Source organism: Monodelphis domestica, chromosome 5, assembly GCF_027887165.1.
Source record: "Monodelphis domestica isolate mMonDom1 chromosome 5, mMonDom1.pri, whole genome shotgun sequence".
NCBI classification, from domain to species: domain Eukaryota; kingdom Metazoa; phylum Chordata; class Mammalia; order Didelphimorphia; family Didelphidae; genus Monodelphis; species Monodelphis domestica.
Genome location: NC_077231.1, coordinates 196,300,474 through 196,325,881, shown reverse-complemented (window position 1 = coordinate 196,325,881; position 25,408 = coordinate 196,300,474). Strand labels below are relative to the sequence as shown.

At 35.1% G+C, this 25,408-nt stretch overlaps 1 pseudogene; it reads left to right on the top strand.

Moving 5' to 3' along the window:
- The first annotated feature begins 2,102 nt into the window (after positions 1 to 2,102).
- LOC100619695 (peflin-like) lies at positions 2,103 to 24,145 on the top strand (annotated as a pseudogene).
- The last annotated feature ends 1,263 nt before the right edge of the window (positions 24,146 to 25,408 follow it).

Sequence of the window (25,408 nt, the reverse complement as noted above, 5' to 3'; positions counted from 1 at the left end):
ATGACACCAATTGGAACAGAACCACAAACTAAATAGAAGCAACATCTGTGTAGTGTGTTGTCTATCACTAATAATACACAAAGTGGAAGGAAACAACAAAAAAGGCATTAAGGATGTCTTCATAGAGAATTCAAATGAAATAAAGTTTCAAAAAAACATCTGCCAAAAAAAAAAAAACATTTTTCTCCTTTAAAATATTATAAACTTTCTAAGCTACAGCAACTGTTTTCTAATTTTTAATATATCAAGGATTAATTCCATTAAACTCTACAAAAATGAGTTTTTTTTTAAATTACTCAAAAAACTCATATTTCAAAAATAGATCAGAAAGCTTAATTCAAAAACAATGAAGGGGGAAATATATATACATATATATATATATATATATATATATATATATATATATATTCTATCCTAGTCTCTTATCAGCACAGGGGTTGATATATATATATATATATTTTTTTTTCCAAATAGAAGAAAGAACTGAAGGATTATGGAAGGCAGTCTTGTGGGATGAGGGTCCAATAGGAACAATTATAGAGACAGTTGCCACTATCTAGAATTGACTATAATCATGAATAATTGGAGTTTTGTCTTGATCTTTATCTGACTGGACCCAACTTACCAGCATACCAGGACCATGGGAATTTATCCCCTCTCCAATTTCTTCCTCTTTTCTGCCTTCACCCTGCTAGCTGAACTGACTCAACTTATCCTTGGGAGTTACCTGCTACTTCTTATTTTCTTTATATATATATATATATATATATATATATGTGTGTGTGTGTGTGTGTGTGTGTGTGTGTGTGTGTGTGTGTGTGTGAGTGTGTGATATATATATATATATATATATATATATATATATATAATATTGTTTTTGTCTCCAGATAAAGATGAAGAAGTTATTGTATTCTGACAGTGTTTACTCTAAATGAGGGGACTATGGGAAAGAAGAGAGGGAAATCCAAAAGCCCTGGTCTTAATTGAGGAGCTACATTGAAGATCTTCCTTCTTCTAGTCTAATGTCTTCATTTTACAGATAAGGATAAGTAAGTACCAGAGGGGTTATGTGTTTTGCCCAAGCTCATACAAGTTTCAGAAGTTCTGGGTCAGCTATTTTGATTCAAAGTGTATTCTTATTTCTAATGCACCCCACTGCCTTACAAATGGCATGTGGATGGACTGGGAAATGAATCCATTTTTTCTGGGTGGAAGGTGAGGATCCTAACATCAAATCGGTTCTCAAAAACATATTTTTATATGATAAATTTAAAAAAATTCTGTGGTGGCAGAAGCATTTAGAAGTTCATTTTGGAAGCCCACTTGGCCCTTTTTGCCTAAAACTGGAGACACCCCATGGGAGCTCTACTTACTTGAATAATTCTAGTGCTTGGGATCTCCTTACTGTGGGGGTTTTCTCCATTCCTGCAGATTATAGGGCCTCTAGTGGTAAGCATAGTGGCTAGAAACTTCATCACTCTCTACCCAATCTGGTCATGATCCTCCATGAATGTAGTTAGCTTGACCCTTGGACAACAGCCCTCTATTTTGCCCATATTAAGAGCATTTCCAAAAGGATAGGACCTGCCCAGGCAGTTCTTTACTACCCTAATCTTTGTGAATTCACCATCACTTTTAGGTCTCAATAAGGCATCACATACTACAGCTCTTTAGAAGATGAACTTTTTAAAAAGTGAATTTTTAAAAGTGAATTGAATAAATCATACTCCATGGTGGTCTCTAGTGATGTCTTGCTGTTCCTGTACTACCATTGCTTAACTGCCTTGGCAGAGAGGGTAGCTGAGCAGCAGCTGCCTCAGCCCCTGTGGAGAAGGGCCCCTGCCAAGAAAAGGGGCAAGAGACTTTTGGCCACCAGGATGCCAGTCCTCTGGTGTCTAAGATGAACATGAAAGTCATGATCGCCTCCAGGAAAGGACTTACTTGTTCTTGGCAGCCCTGAAGAAGGGGCTGGCAAGGAACTGACTACAACATGAACAAGAACAAAAGTTTCATCAAACTGGGGCTCAAATGTCTGCTCAGCAAGGCATTGTACTCCAGGCTAAGGCACTGCTCAGTAAGGCTTCTTCAAGCTGAAGAAGGCCATGGTGGCCAACAGAAAGGCTGAGGCCAAAGAAGCTGGCCAGCAAGACCAAGAAGGCTACCTTTTTTTCCCAAGAAGCCCAAGAAGGCTAAAGAGGCTAAAGACACCAAGAAGAGTTGAAGAACCCCAAGAAACCACTGACCACCAAAAAAGCAGCCAAGAGCCTGAGAAAAAGATCAAAAAAGTTAAGCCCCAAAAAGGTGGCCAAGAGCCCAGTTAAGCCTGAGGCAAGCAAGACTAAGAAGGTATTCAGGCTCAAAGCAGCTAAGCTTATAGCCACCAAGAGCAAAAAAAAAAATGGTAGCCAAGAAATAGAACTGGTACAAATTTGAAACTTCACACATCCAAAAGCTCTTTTCAGAGCCACCCACTTGCCTCAGAAAAAGAGCTGATCCCACAAACACAAGACAATGTTAATTATCATCTAGATTGTGGTCTTACACACTATGCTTTCATTGAGAAGCCAATACAGAAAGAAAGGAAGAAAAGAAAGAAAGAAGGAAATAAGCAAAGGGAAAAATGCTGAATTTCTATATTGTTGGCTCATTGGCATAGGGATATGACTGTAGATGTACATTCCAGCAGTTCCTACCAAGCTTGAAAGAACTTCAGGCATGCCTGTCATCTGGAAACAATCTAGCCAAGATGAGAGAGGCTCATCCAAGAAGCTTTGCCACCACTTATGAAGACCATCTACTTAAGGAAGTAGGATTTAAATCTAATCCATGGAAGAAGTACACATATGTACAAAATCATTGAATTAAAGTAGATAGCTAGATACCACTGAGTAGTGATGTACTTAAAAAGAGGAAAATAAGTTAAAAAATTGGTTCAGCTACTTACTAGCCATTTGACCCTGGGCAAAACACTTTTTTACCTCAGTTTCCTTATCTTTGAAAACTGACTAAAAATAGCATCTACCTCACAAGGTTGTTGTGATGAACAAGTGAGGAAAAAATATGTAAAGCATTTCTCAAACTTTAAAACACACACACACACACACACACATTGAGTAACCGTGGGAAAATAATATAATTTTTCAGTCTCCCAGGAAAAATCTCTAGGTTTACAAAATAAGTGGTTGATCTGCATCAATGGATAGCTTTCTTCAGTGATGGAGGGAATTTTTACTTTGAAAATTCCCGATAACAAAATTATAGGTCTGAATTGGATGAAAGCAAATAAACCTGATTTATTTTGAATAGAAAATTGGTTCAAGCATCATTAGTATTTTGTTGCTTATTTGAAGTTCATTAGCTATAGAAATCTTGTAAAACTGATATTTTCCTATTTTGGGCATTTCTTTTTTTATTTTCCATATGGCAAATAAAAACAAATATGCTTTTTTATATCTCAGACCAATGAAAATATTTTTCTCTTGATAAGTGGAGGATATTAATTTTTAAATTCCCTCAAAGTTCATAGATACAGATGAAACCAAAAAAACTGATGTCTTTAGATGTACTCTTTCTAGCCCCACAAACCATATGTTATACTATAAATAATTATTTTTTTAACACTGGTGTAAGACCTTACATTCAACTTTATTAAATTTGTTGTTATTTGATTCAATCTAACATTTTAGCATGATGAGTTCCTTTAGGATCCTATGTTATCTGTTATTTTAATTATATCTCCCAGATTTGTCTGAACTACAATTTTGATAAGCCTGACTCTTTTGACCTTCCTGAAGGCATTAATAAAAATGTTAAATACCATAGGTACATTCATTCAACCATTTTGTAATCCCTTTAACTCTTTCAGTATGTAGCCTTTATCTCTCCACCTGATTGCCCTTCAGAAAATCATGAAACTTGGCCAAATAAAAGCTAATAACCCTATAAAAATGGAAGGAAAATATTAATTTGGCAAGACCTTTTATTAACAAAACAGCTAGGTGATATGATAGATAGAAAGCTGGATTTAGAATCAGCAAGACCTAAGTTCAAATTTCACCTCAGTGTGTAACTCTGGCAGAAATATACTAGTAAATGTCCAACATTTTGGTCTTTGGTATATGGCATGCTTTTAAGTTTAGTCTATCATATTCATATTTCCTCCATCACTTTCTTAGGTCTAAAAAGGTAATGAAAAAGAAAGCCAAACCCTGATTTATAGCATTTGTTAATTTGTAAGGTATAAATTCCAGACTGAAAATTTAGAAATTGCTCTCCAAGACTCTTGGATTCTTCACAGATCAACCTCTAATTTTCCATTTCCTCATCTATAAAATATTGGTAATAATAACATCTAAATACTATTATTGTGAATATAAAATGAGGATATCCATGTAAATTTTACAAACCTTAAAGCACTTTTTTGATCTTATTATTATTAATCTATAATGGAAATTTATGATCATTTTTCCTTTTCTACATGTTGACTAAGAATCTCTTTAGTAATTCATTCTAAAAATTTTGCCAGGAATTGAAATAAGATTCACTGCTCTATATTTTATAGACCACTGATTTCTCTTAAAATATTTTTGAATATTTCTTCTTTTCCAGCCCCATGACAAATAATATATTTTCCATAGTCTTTAAAAGATTATTGATATTCACTGAACATACACAATTATCATTTTTTTCAGGGAGCTAGAATATATTGACTCTTGCCATTGTGACTTATATGTGTCAAGGCACGCTTTCTCTGTCTTTGTTCTCTTTCATTCCAACTTCCTGTTGATGATTTTTATTTATGCCTTCTCTTACAGGAAAGCCTTCTTCAAAACTCATCTCAACTTTTACCTCCTAGACAATGTCTTTCCCAATTCCACACATGCTAGTGCCTTACTTATTTCTCTAATCTCATTGACCAAATAGTTTTTCCATGTATTCATTTTATTTATACCCCCCCCCCCTCTCTGCATTTTCACCTGACCAAATACTTATTGAAGTCAAGGCCAATTTTGCTTAATATTTGTATTTTCAGTCCTTAGCAGAATGACTAAATGTAAGAGACACTTAACAAATGATTGCTGATTGAGTGATTCTCCTCTTTCCATTCCAAAAATAATTTTCCTTGTCAGAGAAAACAAAATATGAAAGTTGAACAGTTGTGGCTTCTCTCTGCTGTCAGTTGTCATCACACTCTCCAAATTAAGCAGTGACCCATTCCCTTCTTTGACCTACCTTTTTTTTGTCCAAAATAGGCAAAGATGTTTTATGTTAGTTTCCATGAATAATGAATAAGAAAAATGAATGATAGAACTGCCTACATTCTTGATCTCATTAATTGTAAGATAGCTACATAATAACACTCATTCATTTTGACTTTTTAATCAAAATCAGAATCATACTTTGAAGCATTTCAATTGGATTACTAATCATCTTTGGATAAAATAAATTAACCTTTTTAATAAAATTGGATATATATCATTTTCCTTCTAGAATGCAAGGTTTGGGCTTGCACAATACTAAAACATCTAGTAAAAGGAAGCCAATTCAATCTAAAACTGTCAGACCAGATGCTTAAATTTCTCTAAGCAAAGAAACTATATAATTGACTGCTTTACCCCATAAATTGTCTGGCTCAAATGCATAACAATATAAATATATATTTATATACTTGTATCCAAATAATGATAATGATAAGGAAAAGGGATACATATTCCTAAATAGCACTACATTTAGTTTGTAACTCTTAAAAAAGGGGTATCAGTCAAATTATGAGAGATATGATAAATATAAGACTTGTTATTTTGCTGGTATATGAAATATGCTCTATCAATTTAGGTATGTAAGTTCTCTACAAAGTGTAGTCTTAGAAAATTGTGTTTACACTAAAAGGTTAAGTGACTTGCCCATGGTCATACAGAAAAAGATTTGTTAGAGTCAGGACTTAAATCCTTATCTTTTAGGCTATTATCAGGAAAAGAGAATTAATGGGAAATGTATTATAAAATAACATTTTAAAATATTTGTAGAATATAAAAGTAAAGGTATCTAAGAAGCTGAATCCAATCTCAAGCTTGAGTCTCTTTTACGGTCCCCAATTAGTGGCTACATAGATTACATTGACAGACAACTCATTCCAAATGAGCCAATTTAATCTTTGGAAGCCACTACTTTTATTGTCTACTTATTACATCTGTTGACTTTTCTTTTTATCAGGTTAAAAATGTTGCATGTGAAATGCCCATCCTAGGGCAATAAATAGGGATATTGTAAATCCTTGTCAAAGATGAGGCCTCTCAGGAGAAAAGGAACAATTTTTTTTAATAATATGCTAGGAGTTTAATAATGTCATTAAGTCTATCATACCTTTCCTGAGGAAGGAAAGCGAAAAAGATACTTTGTTCATGAGTGTGAGTGCAAGTCCTATGTGGGTTTTATTTGCCGTCACTTGAAATAATGATTATTGTATAGACGATGCACTGTTAACCAGAGTGGTTACATGAGACTTTGGGCTCATTTTTCCATTTTGTACATAGTTAAACATGAACCACATTCTAGTTTTCCTAGGTGAAAACCTTTGGAGGACATAAGCCAAAAATAGAATTTATGAGAGAAAATAACTAGTCCATATTAAGCAAGAACGTGGATTTAAGTCAAAGGTTACCCTTGATTTGGGTGTATGGGGTGTTCAGGGAGGGGTAGTATCTCTGGTATGGATGGCTTGTCGTGCCCTCCTAGGGCAGCTCTCCAGCCTCTGACCCCCACCTGACACCCAGCTCTCACTTGTGGCTCCCAGTAGCTGCTAGCTTGTGGCAGCGGCTACACCCCAGGCAAAGGCTTCAACAGGCCAGATAAACCTTGTGAGGGTAGCCATCAGGGTCGTAGACCCCTGGTGAACCAGGGCTTTCCTCACCCAGCATGTGAAGACTGCTTCAGCGGAACAGGTGGAAAAAACCAATAAGAAGGTCCAACGGCTGAGAGGGCGACGCAGCAAAGCACTGTGGAGTGCTTAGGGCATGATGGAGCACAAAAGACAACACGACCATCCAAAGAAGCTGAGGAAGTCTCCAGGTGTAACGACTTTTCGTGCCAATGGATCAGGCTTCCAACGCTGAGAGAGTGGGACTGTCTCTGTGCATCGACTTTTCCACTTAAATATTCAAACACAAGTGTCTTTGTGCACAAAAATGCACAAAGACAATCGTCATCCTCGGTTACTGGGAGACTACTACTACTACTACTACTACTCTTGATTATTCCTACTTACTAATTTTGTACATTTTAAAATTCTGAGTTAAGTGGTGAACTTCTTGGGTAGTCACATTTATCTTTATTTTTTGCATTTGTAATATTGGAAACTTCCTTCTTAATAGTTTCCTAATGCTAATGAACAATTTTCCATTTTCCATTTCTAAGTCATGAGATTCAACTCATATTTTCTTAGAATTTTGAAAATTTCACTCAAGTTCATCCTTCAGGTCAATTTATGCTCAACATTGCCCTTCTTATCTATCACAAACCTAAAGAGTAGAGTTGTTTTACCCCAGGTTTCTTATCATATCAACTTGACCAAATGCATTCTTATGGCTCAGAGCAGGGTCTACAATTTCAAAATCTCTTGACATTTCTACCCTTTGAGATATGAAATTACTACAAAATAAAATAAGAAATTACTATATATTGAACTTCTTTCAGAAAAAAAAAAACTAGAAAATGTTCAGATATTTGAAGCCTCACCACTACCCATAACAACAATTTCCTACCCTCATGAAAGATTTGTGTTAGGTCAGGAATTTGTCAACCATTTCTCTAGCTGGCTTGATGTTCCATAGTTTATTTCCATCACAATAGTCCCATCCTTTAATTCTTTTTCAAATTCTCTCTTCCATGCTTCCCCCTACTTAACAGATTCGTTACACTCCATGAAGCTATACATCAATTACTACTTAGTTAATCCTTTGTCTAATTTATTCCTCTTAATAAAGTATATTTTTCCATTTTTGTATCTTCATAACCTCATATTATTAATATCACACCAGTGATACTAATGAAATTTTATAATATATTTTATTTATTACCCATATTCTTCTAACTGCTGGTTTTTTAATAGCTAGGTTTTTTAGAGTCATTTTTAACTTACTTGTTTATTGTCTCAAATGAATTAATTTTTAAGCAAACAACAAAAACAAAGAAAAACAATTAAACAAAAACTTACTGTTTTCAAACATACTAATATGTACTTCTTACCTGTCAAGGAACCTCTTGATTTTCTTTCTTAAATCATGGTAATTATGACTTTGTATATAATAGAATTGTTCCTATCTGATACAAAATGTCTTTAGTACTTACTTCTATCATATTTTAAGATATATTTGTAAGTATACATATATACATGTGTGTATATACACATTCAAAATGTGGGTATATTTATATGACTCATTACTTGTATGCATATACATATATACTTACATATATAATATCTTAAGCTGGAAAAGATACTAAAGTTGTATTTTTCAAGGATTTGAGTATGTGTATATATGAGAGGAGAAAAAGAGAAAAAGGAGAAGGATTAAATGTTCCATGTTCTCAATGACGTTTATCATCCTGGAAAAAAAATTGTCATATATTTGTGTGTCTTTTTCACATATTACTGATTATCATAGTTATATTAGGAACTGTGGAACTCAGGGAAATTTTCCTCACAAAAGTCCCCCATTCTGTCATTTCTTATGTGCATATATATAGCCAAAGTGACATTCTGCTTCCTATAAACCTCAGACCTCAGGGCCTCATTTTAAAAACGTTTCTACTGAGGAAAACAGAAATGTTTTCTTTTGTTTCATTTTTCTCCCTGGTTATGGTATGCAAAAGAGACCTCATTTCATTGTGATGATCATGATGGCCTTCAGCATGAAACTGCTATTTCCTAGACATGAGCACATTAATTTAAATAGTCTTAATTGTAAAGGTCATTGACTTATAATAATGCCTTCTAATCTAAAATTTAAAAAAAGCTTTTACTTGCCAAAAAACAAAACAAAAACCAACAACAGCTCCCAATATTCCCTCTATTAATCACTGATTGGGCTACTACAAATATACTTCTAAATATCTCTGAAGTAGAAGATGGAAGAATGAGGGTTGGGGAAGGTATAAGGATGCTTAGATAGGTAGGGAAGGGAATATTCCCAGCAGGAGTCCATTTTTCCAATTCTGCTAGCTTCTTACCTAGTTTAATTTGCATAACCAGCATATTCTATTACGCTCTCTTCTAGCTAGTGAAACTTCCCAAAGCTGCAAGTAGACTTTTGATTAGAGGTAGAATTCTATTTCAGAAAGTAATTTGAATAAGCATAAACATTTCTACAGCACATCCACATATAACTAAGATAAAAAGATAATAAATTGATATATCGAATGGGCATTCTGCATTATAGAACCTCTTTTTAGATTGTTTTAATACAATATATATACATATATATACATATATACAAAAGTCTAAAGCCATGGAAAAGTTAATTGATTTCCTATAAAAAAAAAAGAAAGAAAGAGGCAGCATGGAATATTATAGAGAAACATCCCTGGATTACTCCAAATCCAGAACGCAAAGAATTCTGTGTAACATTGAAAGGAAGGAAGGAAGGAAGGAAGGAAGGAAGGAAGGAAGGAAGAAAAAAATTTTGTAGAATGTGATTGATTAAGGAAGAACCTAAACAAAATGCTGCCCAACAAATTAAAAAAAGGATAATTTCATCTGGGACAAATCATATGTATACATGTGATGAGGATGACCAACACATTTAATCTATTTTAACTTCAGTTTTCACCAATAAAATAGGAAATATATATATATATATATATTTAAACTAACTACTTAAGTCATAAGGTTGTTGTGAGTGAATTAAACTTCAAATTGGAAGAAGCTATTAAAATATGAATTGCTGACCACAGTGAATAATTTTAGGAGCTATATCTATTGCAAAAGACATTTGTCAGAACTTCTTATTATATATTGGATAGATAGATAGATAGATAGATAGATAGATAGACAGATAGAAAGACAGATATAGTGAATACTTTTCAATGAATTGTCTCTTAATTCCCAATTATTCTGGAGCATAGTAACTTTCCACCTTTTACTCAGATGAAAGTGAAATCCATGACAAGACTGTATTTCTATCTCTTACTCCATGTTTCTATAGTCTTTTTGAACACTCATTCTGTGAGTTCCCTCTCATCTTCCTTTTCCCCCAGATTTTATTTTATTATACATAGTTTTAACATTTATTTATTATTCATATATAATTATTTCCTATTATTTTGTTATCTTTCTAGGGTGTTACTTTTTCTCTTCCTTTTTGTTTCTCTCTGACAACCATTAAACCTAATAAATTCACCTTCAGGCTATCAGTTTGTATTATTTATTTTAGAAGATAAGCACTTCATTACCTCATAGTTTTTTTCAAGAGCTCGAATATATATGTAGCTTTTTAGGTTTCCCTTCTGTGTTTGAATTTCAAAGATTTTACTCATCTCACACAGATATACATGAACAACTTCCCCATTATAAGTTGTTCCTGAGAGTCTCCCAGTACCTTACCACAAAATATGATTCCTTCTTCAGGATGTCCCTGCTACTTTCAACAATATTTACTAAGCAACTACAGCGTACAGAGTACTGGACCAAACGACTAAGAGGAATGCAGTTTCCATATGACAAGGTCAAAGTAAGCAAAGAATTCGTTTTTTTCTTTCCATAAACTCTGATGCCCATATGTAGTATTAGAGTTCTCTGTGCACTGATCTTTTACCTTCTACTATACTCTAAGTTCCTTTAGAGTAGCAACTGAATTTTAATTGTATTTGTATGTCCATTAGTGAATTTTGTAGATCTTTGCACACAGTAAGCACCTAATAAATTTTTGTTCAGTTAGTGAACAACACATAACTCAATATTTTAACTAATATGTAAGATAAAAATATCTTAGTTTTTCAAGGAATTTAGTTCAACAAATATGCATGACACATTGAGTATGGTTAAGATACTACTCAGTTTTGAAGCTACAAAGAAGAAAATGAATTATAAAATCTCTATTTCCCTAAAGAATTACATTTGACACAAGGGTGCATAAGATGACATATACATAGAGAATTAATTACTACAAAGTGGGGCATAATAGAGACAAAGAAGAGACCTAAACAAAGTACTCTAGAAAAAAAAATTAAGGGAGGAGAGATCATTTTCAACTGGGGAATCAGGAGATGATTTCTGCAAAAGGCACTATCTGAGTTTAGTTTTTGTGGGAAGATATTCTGAAAAGTGGAGAAGAGGAAGTTATGCAATACAGTCACAGAGGATATGTGTCTTCTATGAATTCTCAGAGGTGAGAAAAGATTAATTGAGTTCAGAGAACCACTCAAAAGCCAATTCAATTGGAACAAAGAGTATAAAGGATAGTAATATAAAATAAGTCTGTTTTCAAATACATTATTCTTAAGAATATATTATTATATATGTTATTAATATATTTTCAAGAATATATATGCCAGTACCTTTTTAAAATGCCATACTAAATATCTTCTTTAAAAATTGAATGTTAAATGGTTAGGATTTGTGAATATATCCCTTATATAAAATTTTGGATGATAAAAAATGTTTTGTGTTCATTAGAAGACAATATTTATGTAATCTGAGAACACCTTCGTGGAAATAGCCACCTTTTATAGATTAGAATGACACAATAGTATATATTCAAGTGAGATTCATTCTCCATATAATTTTCTTAGGATAAGAAGTATACCCAAAAAAGAAGCAGATTTCATGGAGGTTTTGCATCTTGAAAGACAATAGTGCCACCATCTAGAAGTATACACTCTTGTAATTTCATTGGTATAATGGCCCTTTAGTAAAGAATTGCCCCTGCCAATGGGGATTGGTACCATCATTGCAACATCTAGTCTTAGAGAATTATTGGAGTCACTAAGAGGTTAAGTGACTTTCCCAGAGTTGTTCACATATGTCAGGTAGAACTTAAATCCAGGCTATAAAGCCAACTTTCTGGTCACTAAACTGAGGTACATTTCACCTCTCAAAATACTAGATCTCCTATTCCAGTTTCCTATTCTTGACACCTTAGATTATGAACTATATGCTCCTACTATTGACTTTTTAAACTACATCCCTATTTTAATCCATCCCACTCCTTTCAGAGCCAGTTCAATCCACTTCATGCCTTTGTCTATCTCATTTTACAATGCTAACAGTTGAAAGTCAGTTAGACAATAAAGATTTATTAAATAAAAACAATGTGCAAGGCACATGCTAAGCTTACACTTGAAGAACAAAAAAAAATTGGAAGAAGGCAGTCTCTGCTCTCAAGGAGTTCATAGTCTAATGGGATAGACAACAGGCATAAAGCTATGTATAAACAAGATGTATACAGAATGAATTAGAGATGATCAATAGGAAAGACACTAACTTAAGAGAGACTGAGAAGGGGAAGGTTTCTGCTCCTGATCTCCATATACCTAGGATTTATCTTGTGTTCCTTTCTTAGTGTATGTTGTTACCTCCCTCCCTTCCACTCCTCTCAGTTAGAAGATAATCTTTAGGGAAGAGACTATTTTTGCATTTAACTTTTCTGTTTCCCCAGAAGCTAATACCATGCATGGTACTTTATAAGTGCTTAATAAGTGATTATTGATTTACTCTATTTAAAACTAACACTTCTATGTCCTCAAAAATCTCAAATAACAGTGATTTTAATTCATTGTGGTGGTTGTTGTTCAACTGTGTCCAACTCTATATGTCTCAACAAACTTTTGTCAATGGGGTTTTCTTGCAAAAATATTGGAGAGATTTGACATTTCTTTCTCCAGTGTGCCCTCCTTTTAAATTCTGGGAACTGAGGCAAAAATAAAAATTTAAATGATTTTCCCAAGGTTATATAATAAGTGTCTGAGGACAGATTTGAACTCATATCTTCCTGATTCCAACCCCAATGTTCTATCCACTATTATCTTCTTGTTGGCTTTCAATTCATTACTTTAAATAAAACTTGCATCTCCCTTCATATATCACATCTTTTGCAACTTTTTTCATTTGAAGGACATTGCTTTTCCCAGTTCTTCAATGCCATGGGCCAGGATGAAGTCTGTGATAACCCTTGCTCCCTATTATTACTTTTAAACCATTCCTCTGTCTCTGTTGCTTACTAGCTCTTTTTTTATTTAAAATCCATGAGATTTATTCATACCAACATCTCATTATACTTGCTTTTATAATCTTCCAACCATCAGATCAGCATGAGTACTCTTCCAATGATTGTATCTACTCCCAAATTCATAGTTTTATCCGTTTATATCTAGTATAATTCATAGGGATTTCAGTGTTCTACTGGATGATCATTCATTATGGGACCACACTTTAACCTCCTTAACTCCCACAACTTTCTCCACCATTCACTTTATTTTTTTAAACCCTTACCTTCCATCTTGGAGTCAATACTGTGTGCAGCCACCAAGCTGCCCCCTCCTCCATTCACTTTAGCTACACACTATCGTGGTCACAAATTAGACTTCAGCATCTCTTGGAAAGTTCACAATTTCACTATGTTGACCTTTGAAATTCAATTAAACTCAATTACAATCACCGATCTTTCTACCTCTTCCACTCTCTCACTTAGACTCAATAAGCCATTTACCCTTATCTCTCTCTCCATGCTTCTCTCAGTCTACCTGGACCATTCTACCTTTGTCTCAAATGATTAATCAATCAGCATAGTTGGGACACTGCAATATGTTGGTCACTCCAGTATGAATCACGTGGTCAGCTGATCTGCTAATTCACTAACCCTTACCCTAGAAACCCTTACTTTTTAAAAAAACTTTCCTGATGTGGCATATATGGAGTATTCAGGGATGACTAGAACCTCTGGTGGGAGGGCTTGCCAAGCCTATTTCAGGACTACTTTCCTTCTTTGATTTCTTCCTGCAACATAGTTCTCACCTATGGCTCCAAAAAGCTATAGCATGGGGCAGCTACATAGCTCAAGGGATGGAGAACCAGACCAAGAGATGAGAGGTCTTAGGTTCAAATTTAGCCCTAGACACTTCCTAGCCATGTGACAATGGGCAAGTCACTTAACTTCCATTTCCTAGTCCTTACCATCCATCGTCCTTGGAACCCATAAGCAGTATTGATGCTAAAATAGAAGGAAAGGACTTAAAAAAAAAGAAATCTATAGCATGGCCAGTGGAAATACCATGGTAAACCATCCTAGGAAGGTTCGACTAGGTGGAAGGTAGCAGGCAGACCTTAAACTCTTTGGTGAGTTAGGGGAATATGAAAATGTCCCCCAATTAAGGGGGCAGATGCAAACAATGTCTTCCATTGGTCATGAAGGTAACAGAAGCAGGTTCTGGGGAGTACTTAGAATTTGATCAGATGTCAAAGAAGTCATGGTCATCCAAGTGTATCTTGAGCCAATACCACTTTTTCTGACTTTTGTCTTACAACTCAACTTCAATGACTAGAAGAGAGAGTGAAACTGATGATTTTGTGTAATTTTGCCTCACTGAAGTCCAATTTATACACAAGGCATCAGCCCATGGCATACCCTCATATATCTTCAGTCTTCTTTTCAATAAGCAACTTCAGAAGGAATAAAGAAAGGAAGGAAGGAAGGAAGGAAGGAAGGAAGGAAGGAAGGAAGGAAGGAAGGAAAGAAGGAAGGAAGGAAGGAAGGAAGGAAGGAAGGAAGGAAGGAAGGAAGGAAGGAAGGAAGGAAGGAAGGAAGGAAGGGAGGGAGGGAAGGAGGAAAGAAGGGAAGGAGGAAGGAGGGAGGAAACTACTCTTGAACTTTCCACTGGGTCCAACTAACATCTCATCTCTGCATGATTCCACTATCCCTCTCTTTACTACCAAAATTCCTAAAAGATTTCCATTTTAGTTTTCCTGAAATAATTCCATTTTAATTTTCACAATGTTACCAATTCTCATGGTACCATTTCATTATCTCTCTTGTCCATGCACATTTCTATTCCCAGCACTAACACCTTCATGTGGATCTTTATTATCTCCTTCTGGGCTGTTGAAAAATCCTTCTGACATGTCTAGCTAAGAATTACTAGACTGTCTGTCCAAGGCTTAGCTATCTATGTTGTGCCTGGTCCCTTTCAGAGACAATATGACATCACCTTGTTTGAATATGGTTAACCTTAAAGGACCTTTCAACACATCTAAATGTTAACATTTTGGCTTGTGGTAAATTCATTAATGAAGAGTGTTCCTGTTTTTAATTCATTTCAAGGATCCTTGTTTAAGTTCTTTATTGTGCCATTTGGAATATTCACTGTTTTTCACATCTCTTTTCATACTCAATAAACAGCCTAGATGGATAGGAGCTGCTATGTCTACAGAGGAAAACAAACCAGCCAACAGCAACATAACTCTATTTACTAGTCAGGTCCATGCCAAATTCAAGATCCTCTTCTTGATTTATACTGCTCTCTAGAAATCCCATCTAATTTCTCTCTCTGATCTGGTCACCCTTTATACCCCAATCCTCTGTTGACTTATTTGTCCCCCTGGTACTGAAACACACTGGATAGCAATTGGCTCAGCGATTCACCCTCCTTTTGAAATCTCTCCTCTGAAATTGTGAAGAACTAGTATTCTCTCATTCTTTACATCAGAGTGGGGTTTTTGTTATTTTTTGTTGTTGTTTTATTCTGTTTTTGTCTGAGCTAGTAGAATTACCAAACTTCTTGCTATGGCCTATATAATAAAAAGCTGGTTTTCTTTTAATTTTTACTACTTTAAAAAATAAAATAAAATAAAATAAAATAAAATAAAATCTTGGCCCTGGAAAGCATTAGATCAGTTGATGGGAGTATAAGTTTCCAGTGGAACCTATGAAATATTCATTGTGGCCAAGCCCTGGGAAGCTTTCCAGGCTATTGTTCTAGTAACATAGGCAAAAGAGAGGCAGCCATCAGCTTACTAAACTAGTCTTAATAAGAAGATTTGGGTGTGAATGCTGCTGTGACACTTACCAACTCTATAAGCACAGACTAATAATTTTACCTTTCTGAACCATAGTTTCATCTCTGTAAAATGGGAATGCTAATACTGAAACTACAAAAAACACATGATTATTATCAAGAAAAGGTTTTCTAAGTATCAAAGTGCTAGAGTAATGTGAGCAAATATTAGAAGAGTATTTTTTCCCCAAATGAAAATAAGTAACATAGGGTAAGACAAGTTTTCTCAGCCACAATGGTAACCTGGGACTTGTCGTTGGGTATTTTGTGACATGAAACATACACATGACAATGTAGGAGGCCTGGCTTTTAATGTCAATATAGGAAATTAGTTTTAGCTTGATCTGATAATTAATTACTAACCATAAAGATAAGATGAGGTAGCAAGGTAGTATATGCTGACTTGGAGTCAGAAAGATTAATATCCAATTTTAAATCTAGCTAGCTGTGTGACCCTAAACAAGGAAACTCCATTTGCTTCAGTTCCTCATCTGTAAAATGAGCCAGTGGAGCAAATGGGTCAACCATTCCAGTATCTTTGCCCAGAAAAGTTCACATGGAGTCACAAAGACCTGAATTTGATTAAAAATGCCTGAATAACAATAAAATGTGAAAGATGTGAAAGATGAAGTTCATGAAAGCACAGAACTTGTTCTTTCTTTCATCACTTAATAGGAATAGTAGTTTAAACTCTCCAGAATATTCCCTTTGAAGTATCTGAACTTTATCAATGGCCACTGTTTAAAAAAGACATCTCTAGGGAGATTATTAAATAAAATTAAAAATAATTTCAATTAAAATTAAGTAAAGTATTATTAATAAATGTCATTATGGAAAAGTACATAAAGCATTGAACTTTAGGTAGTTTTGTGTTCCAGTCCTAGTCATACAACCTTGGGAAAATTATTTAATCTCTCTGTTCCTCGGTTCTCACTTTTAAAACAGGGATAAAAATATGTGTTACCTATTTCGCACATGTAAAATGAGATCATACATGTAAAGAAGGTTTTAAATGTTAAAGGGATAGGGACTAGGCTTGTATTTAATTGACTCAGTGAGTTCAGAAACTCCCTCTCTAGAAATTCACAGGTAAGTGCCTTTTCTGCAATTTATTGTCTGGTAGAACTTCTTAAGACACTAAGATGTTTACTAAATTGCCCAAAGTCAAACTGCCAGTATGTATCAGCTGTCAGGTATTCCCATCTTTCTGGCTTCAAATCTGGCCATTTTTCACCATGTCATTCTATTATATATTTGATGGCACCTTTAGGTCATGCCACAATCCCCTAGAGCCAAGCTTCAGCCCACCACAGCACCCCTTTGGAGACCACTGCCTTAAAAGGGACATGTGATATCTTCGGAGGTTTCCCTCCTGTGGAATTGCAGACAAGATCAAACACAGCTGATTGAGGAGAATCTGAATAGACATGACACTCTATGCCCCTTTCGGTTTCATAATTTGAAACATGTTTTCAAATTAATGATTTTCCTTGGTTGTAAAACCCTCAGGATCAGGTGTTCAGGTGGCATACATTTCTCAGAGGTCTTTCACACTGAAAAGGAGAATCTTGAAAAGAAACCTTTCACACCGAATACATCAACTCCTCCCGTCTTTATTGATGGTATTTCCCTTTGAGAAGAGCAGCTCAGTAAAAATGAGACAGAGTTTAATTTGATGTATATGAACAGTTCTTACATCAGAAAGGTTGATCCATTTTTATTGGGAATGGGAAGGGCTTCTCCCTTCTGTGTTAGTCAGAAGCATAGTACAACAGCAGAATCAGGACTCAGCACGCATCCTTATGCAAAATGTTATTAGCATGCTAAGAATTATTCTGTCAGCCTTTTTAGGTAGACATTTAATTAGACTTGTCTTTAAAAACTTTAAGTGACAGGAAGACAGCTGCATACTTACCTTGGAGTTGACATTCTACTTTTTTCTGCAAATGGAATTGCTGTAGCTGTCTGATAAGTTTTATTCTCTTAAAGAAATGGTTTGTAAGAATTCCACAAACCAGCTGCTTTTAGGTTAAACTTATCTTAGCAGATTTGGGGAAGGAGGGGGAGAAATGGGCAAAAGACTGAAGAAAAATATCTATCAATATTGAAAGCAGGTCTGACCCTTGAGATTTTTGCTAGATACTTTGGAGGTTCCTATTGTGGGATTTAATTTTTTTTTTCCCAAAGTCTCTGGGTTACATTTTGAAATGCAAATTGTTTGAAAAAGTCACCTCTATCCTGGGTGTTTAGTCATTTTGAGAAGGTGTGAACATAAGTGCATCTGTGACATTTCATTCCTTACAGGTCAGATTTTCACTTTCCAGTCTGTGAATTCCTGCGGCGTTACACAGAAGACCCATTTGTCCTTGTTTAGGGGCTACACAATGAGTGTCAGTTTACAGGGGTGCTTCTGAGAAATGTGTGGCTATAAAGATGTGTGAAATCAGACAAAAATAGAGACTCCTAATACAAGTCCTGAAATAAAAGCAGCATCTTCAGCAACTCCACCTATTTTGGTAAGAAAAAAAAAAAAGGACCAGATCAGGAAATCTCAGTTAACCTGAAAGTCTGATTGAAACTAGAGAAATAATAAGGAGAAACCCTACAAAGTTACCAAGAATATAGGTGATTCTCAACAGGAAATAAGCATGTCATACCATCTAATAAAGTCACCATCTAATATCTTTATGGTTCAGATCCCAGAATCTTCTTATTTCAAATCTTTTGTAAATTTCCTGATAATACATGAGTGTAACTATTACAAATAATTAAAAAAAAAAACTGTGACTCTGCTATGTAATAAATAAATACCCCTGAATGGTGATCAAAGAGGGTCGATGATATACAGGGTTCTAATTCATTAAATGGACCTCCAAGAGAAAGCCATGGCCCATTAGACCCGAGGACTGTGGATGAGGGAGAAAGTTACAGGGTAATATCCAGAAGCCAACATCCTTGAACAGGATCAAAGGCACACCTGAGCCATACCTGATTACATGGTGTTGTGGCTACATTAATGTTCCAGCATACTCATGCGTGGTCTCAGGGCCTGAGCACTATGATGCTGTTAGAATGAGGTTCCATCAGGGGCAACTTGGTGGCTCACTGAATTGAGAGCCAGGCTTAGAGATGGGAGGTCCTGGGTTCAAATCTGGCCTCAGACACTTCCCAGCTGTGTGACCCTGGGCAAGTCACTTAACCCAAATTGCCTAGCCCTTACCGCTCTTCTGCCTTGGAGCCAATACACAGTATTGACTCCAAGATGGAAGGTAAGGGTTTAAAAAAAAAAAGAATGAGGCTCCATGGATTTGTCTCAGATACCTGCTAATAAGAACTCACCATCTTTTTATTCTGATTAGGACAAAACTGAAGACATAACTTCTTTCTACTGAGTATTATGTCCTATGATATTCACTAATATGAGGTTTAGGGAAAAAATAGCTTACTTGTGGCAAATATGCAGGAAGAATGGCAGCAATATTTCTTTAAAATTTCTGCTTATAAGACAAGAAAGGAGAAACTCCCAACATGGAAACATACAAAAATCACGCTTTTATTCATTTCACCATGCATTCCATTTTTCTTTTGGTATCATGGCCGATAGGATCATTGGCACATTTACATTAATTGAATATTATTGGACAGTCATCTTAGATTCCAAATGCATTTTCCAAATTGTTTTCATGAAGTGAAGTTGGTACTGGAATAGATTCTTCCTTGTTTATATATGATATTTCTATTCTCTGAACATCTTAGCACAATATTTTGTAGGTAGGTATAGGGAATGGGGACTGTACATATGATTTTTATCAGTATAGGGAACTTTCAGATGAGAAAATATCCTTTTTCAGCACAGGTTAGGGTCTTCTCTGCAACTTATAGTCTTGAAACAAGTGATCTCAACATTTTCATGAGTTAAAGGAACCTTTGGCAACATGGTGAAGCTTTTGGAACCCTCAAAAATGCTTTTATCAACATAAAATAAAATAAGAATTACAAAAGAAATCAATTGTATTGAAATACAACTTCAAAATGTTTTTAAAAGAAGTTCAAAGACTCCTTAGGAAAGTTGTCTAGAATAATGAAAAGATGAGTGGCTTGTCTAGGGTCACACAGCCTGTAGGAGTCATACATGAGTCTTGAAACCAGATCTTTCTGTCTCTGAGCTCATCTCTCTATTCGCTAAGGAACAGTCTAATTTTGGGCCACTTAAAAAAAAAAAAATATATATATATATAATAGAACAGTAGCCATGAGAAACATTCTCATTATTCAAAATTAGGTTATTAACTTTCCTGAAGGAATGAGTTCCTGCTATGAACACACAATAAATTATGGAACAATTGTGCAATATATGTAATAATGTATATGTAATATAAATAATATATGTAATCATTATGTAAAAATAAATCAAGTACAAAAATTGGATGGAAGCAAAGAAAGGAAAAGTCATCAACTACATATTGGACCATCAAAAACATTTTAAGAAGAAAAATTTATTTGGGTGAGCTTAGCTGACCATTTTCTTTTTTTTTAAGTTTATTTAATTAACTAATTTAGAATATTTTCCATGGTTACATGATTCACATTCCTTCCCTCCCCTCCTCCTAACCCCCTACAAAAGCCAATGAACAATTCCACTCCACATTCATATCTTAAGAAACATGAAGCCTAGAATTTTTTGAGCATAGAAAAACAGGGGATAAATATAACCAATACAATTTCAGAAGAAATCTTAAATATTATCTATATTTAATCAAAATATTATATCAAAAAACAAATGTCCAAAAGGAAAAGTTGTTAAGAACACATTTCCAACAGAATTTAACTGGAGACCATGTTTTAGCTGACCATTTTCAGGAGAAAAAAAGAGAAAGCATATTGGATATAGATGTATCCCAAAATCCTAAAGAGTAAATTAGCAACAACAACAAAAAAAAAAACAGGAGGAAGAAACCAAATCCACAGGAAAAAGTTCAGGTTTGGCTTTTGTGATGACATAAATTTCTTTTAAATAAAAAAAGTCTAACTCAAAGAAAATCATTAATTCCTTTAGGCTGAAGAACCTATTTTATAGGTCTATTCCACTCTTCTCTGTCTACCACTACCAAGTTCAGTGTCTTGCACATAGCAGGGATTCAATAAATATGAATTATATGTGTATTTTATGTTAAGTGCTCAATGCCTACTAGCTGGGACTTATTGATGTCTACTTTAAGGAAATAGCCTCATCCCTCTTCTTTCTAGAAAAGCTGGTGGGGTTTTTATTTGGATAAAATAAAAATTCTTCATTTTAAAATTTCTAACAATGCATAATGAAATAAACTTTTTGGTCAATGGAACTTCTAGCACACACACACACACACACACACACACACACACACACATGCACACCTCAAAGGCAAAAAGCATATGACTTTGGGAAGAGTTCAGAATATTTTCCTTTTCTGCTTGTCTAACTGTGATGAGATATCTTAGACCAGTACATTCTTTAATGTGATTTTGAGAAATATTCTTAAATCATCAAAATGATGAAAATCTACTTTATTTAGTCACATGAGGAAATGACATATCATAAATGCAATTTCAAAAATCACACAATCTGCTCCAGAAGCAAACTCTGAACAGATCTACCTATAAACAGTGGCTAGAATAAAGGAAAGGATCAAAGACTTGTTTGAAATACATTCATTTTTACTCTTTCCACAGAAACTAGATATACACAATGGTCATCAATGGTTTCATGGATAGAATGCTGGGCTTGGAATTAGGAAATCAAGAATTCAAATCCCACTTTTGCCATTTGGCAGTTTTGTGATCAAAATATAAGTTTCTTGAGGATAGGAGCTTTCTAACTTTTGTATTAGTATCTCTAGCACATTATTTCACACATAGCAGACTCTCAATACATGTATATTTATTAGGTAATGACATTCCACAGATAAAGATACAACTCCCACCCTTAAGGGCAACTAGATGGCTCAGGGATAGAGTGCCAGGAATGGAGTCAGGAAGACCCTTCTTCCTTGGTTCACATCTGGTCTCAGATACTTACTAGCCATGTGACCCAAGGCAAATCATTTACCCTGTTTGCCTCAGTTTCCTCATCTGTAAAATGCGCTGGAAAAGGAAATGTAGAACTACTCCAGAATCTCCATGAAGAAAATTCTGAATGGTGTGATGAAGAATTAACCATGAAAAACCTGATTTCTCATCTGGTCTCAGATACTTAACTAGCTCTATGACCCAAGGAAACTCACTTGATAGGTTTGCCTCATTTTCCCCATTTGTAAAATGGGAATGATAACAACACCTACCTCTTATAGAAGCTGTGAGAATTTTTCAGTTGTTTCAGTCATATTCAATTCCTTATGACCCCATTTTAGAGTTTTCTTGGAAATAATACTGGTGTGAATTGTCATTTCCTTCTCCATCTCATTAAGAAAAACAAAACACTGACCTTTTATCTTACTATCAAGTCTAAGACAGAAGGATAGGAAGGACTAGGTAATACAGATTAAGTGACTTGCCCAGCATCACACAGCCAGAAAAGTTTTAAGGTCATATTTGAACCCAGATCCTCCCAACTTCAGGCCTGGCTCCTTATCCATTTTATATATATATATATATATATATATATATATATATATATATATATATATATATATATATATATATATATATATATATATATATATATATATATATGTTATTAAATATATCAAATTATTTTATTTAAATTTAAATATAATTATTTTATTTAAATTTATTTATTTATTAAATTAAATACATATTAAGTATTTTATATATACATATATATAAAATACTTAATATATATTTAACATGTATTAAATGTATAAAATCTATAAATATATAATTATATGTATATATACAAACACACATACATATTACTTTCTGTATGTAAATAATAATCGATATAATATTTATGACTGTGAGAATAAAGTGAGATAAATTTGTAAATGCTTTATAAAACTTAAGGTGCTGTATAAATGCTGTCCATCATTTTCATCATTATCCTTATTTCTTGTCAAATATTAATGATTATCACCACTATTAACAATAAAAAACCCTTTTAATTTTTGATGCTGGCAATATAAGGAGTGTGTGTGTGTGTGTGAGTGTGTGTGTGTGAGTGTGTGTGTGAGTGTGTGTGTGTGTTAGTGTGTGTGTGTGTGTGTGTGTGTGTGTGTGTGTGTGTGTGTGTGTGTGTGTGTAGTGATTAAGCAGAGTAAGGAGATCATGCTTTCAGGTCTTCCTCTCCTGAGAATATAGGGACAAAGTCCCTACAGGGGAAGTCCCGCCTAGTGCCAGAATGTCACAGAGGCCATATCTAGCTCCCATTATGGGCAGGTCTACCCAGGAGCTGCTGGACAGGCCCCAGGAGCCTCCCCCAGTATGAAGGCGGGCTGCCCCCTGGTGGGAGTTATGGAGGCCCAGCTCCTGAAGGGCCTTATGGACCACCATCTGGTGGAGGGGTCTATGGACATCCCAGCCAAGGGGGCTCCCCTCAGGAGCTTCTGAAGGACCATATGGAGGCTCTGCCCCAGGAGGTCCCTATGGCCAGCCTAGTATGAATCCCGATCATACCCCTTTCCCAGGACCTTCTGAGCAAGGCCCATCAGTAGGCAGGTGTAGACCCCAAGCAGACTCCTGGCTCCATTCAGTGGATTCACATACCAGTGGGTACATCTCGGTGAAGGAGCTCAAGCAAGCTTTGGTCCACTCCAATTGGTCCACAGTGATGAGACCTGCTTATTGATGATGAATACATTTGACAAAACTAAAGCAGGCTGCATGGACCTCTGGCTTCTCTGCCTTGTGGACTTCCCTTCCAGCCCAGCAGTAGGGCTGGGAACACTCAGGATCCATCAGCTGCAGTGAGCGGAGGCAAGGTCTGTCTCAGTCGGGCTCCAGCCTGAGCCCCCAGTCCAGGAAGCTTCTGCTCTCCCCATACTGCCCTCCTTCTGCCAACCCTTCCATGCAGCTGAACCGCTTCCCTTTGAGACATATTTCCTTGAGGGGGCAGGGGAATGGGGGAACGGATGTGGGGTGCCATTTTCTCAGCAAAAGGGTCTACAGCTGATGTTCTTTCTGCCAAAGAACTTTTAAAGGGACAGAAAGCCATTGATTCATGGCACTAAAAAATAGATAAAAAACAGAATAAAAATATCATTTTATTACTGGATGTGTTTTAGTGAATAATAAAGTAAATGATAAATGCCGAGAATTTGTTGGTTGCCTGATATTGCTAATGTGGTGACTTCTACCAGTTCTGACTGTAATCTATTCACAACTTCTCATCCAATATCATTATTGGCCTTGGCTTTCTCCATATCTTATATAAAGGACTCCGCAGTACACTAAATGACTTCTGCTAAGATAGAAGTCCTTAACTTTTTTTTTATCTTGGACCTCTTTTCAGCTGGTGAAGCCTATGAACCTCGTCTCAAGATTGCAAAAGGACTCGATTATTTTGAAAGATAATGATCCAAGTGTATCTTTTTAATTCATAACCCCAGGTTAAGAATTCTTACATTTAATTCTTATCATGTCTGTTTTGTTTTTCAGAAAATGCCTGAACAACTCACATCTTTTCTAATTACACATAGCCTTGATATGTAATATTCCTGAAGCACAGATCTATCTAACCAAGTAATGGCCTTATTTGATCCATTTTAAAGATTTCTAGGATAAAATAGAAAATCCTCTGTTTGACACTTAAAAATCTTTGCAGTGTGAATCCAACCTACCTTTAAAAGATTATTATATTTTTTTCTCTATTTTCTTCATGCCAAGCTAATTTTCTTGCCATTCTTCACTTGTGATCTTTCATTTCCCTGCCTTCGCATAGGAGTAGGTTTCCATGGGGGAGTACATACCATCTTGGAGTACCTAATTTCCTTTAACACTCACATTAGATAGTATCTTTCACATGAGATCTTTTAAATGCTTATTCATTCATTATTTATTAATTTATTAATTAATTGAGTCTAGCAATCATTGAGCAATATATTTACTTGAGTCTACCACAACTATAAAAGATGGGATTTTTACAGTAAAAAGTATATTTAGACTATTGTGATTGCTATACAATTTCTCAAATTCAATTCAGTCTATACTACTTTTCACCTACTTGGTGCCAGATCATTGACAAATTGCAGTGCCTGACAGATATACACACACGGAGACTAGTTTAATAAGCTAGTTCAATAGATTAGTTCAATACAGCCACCAATTCCAATCTGGTCAATATAGATTCCTTATCCACTTGGTTTTTCTATGTGGATTGCTAAACATACCTTAAGTTTATACTTTTTAAAATTTTTCTGAGTACTTTCATATGCAT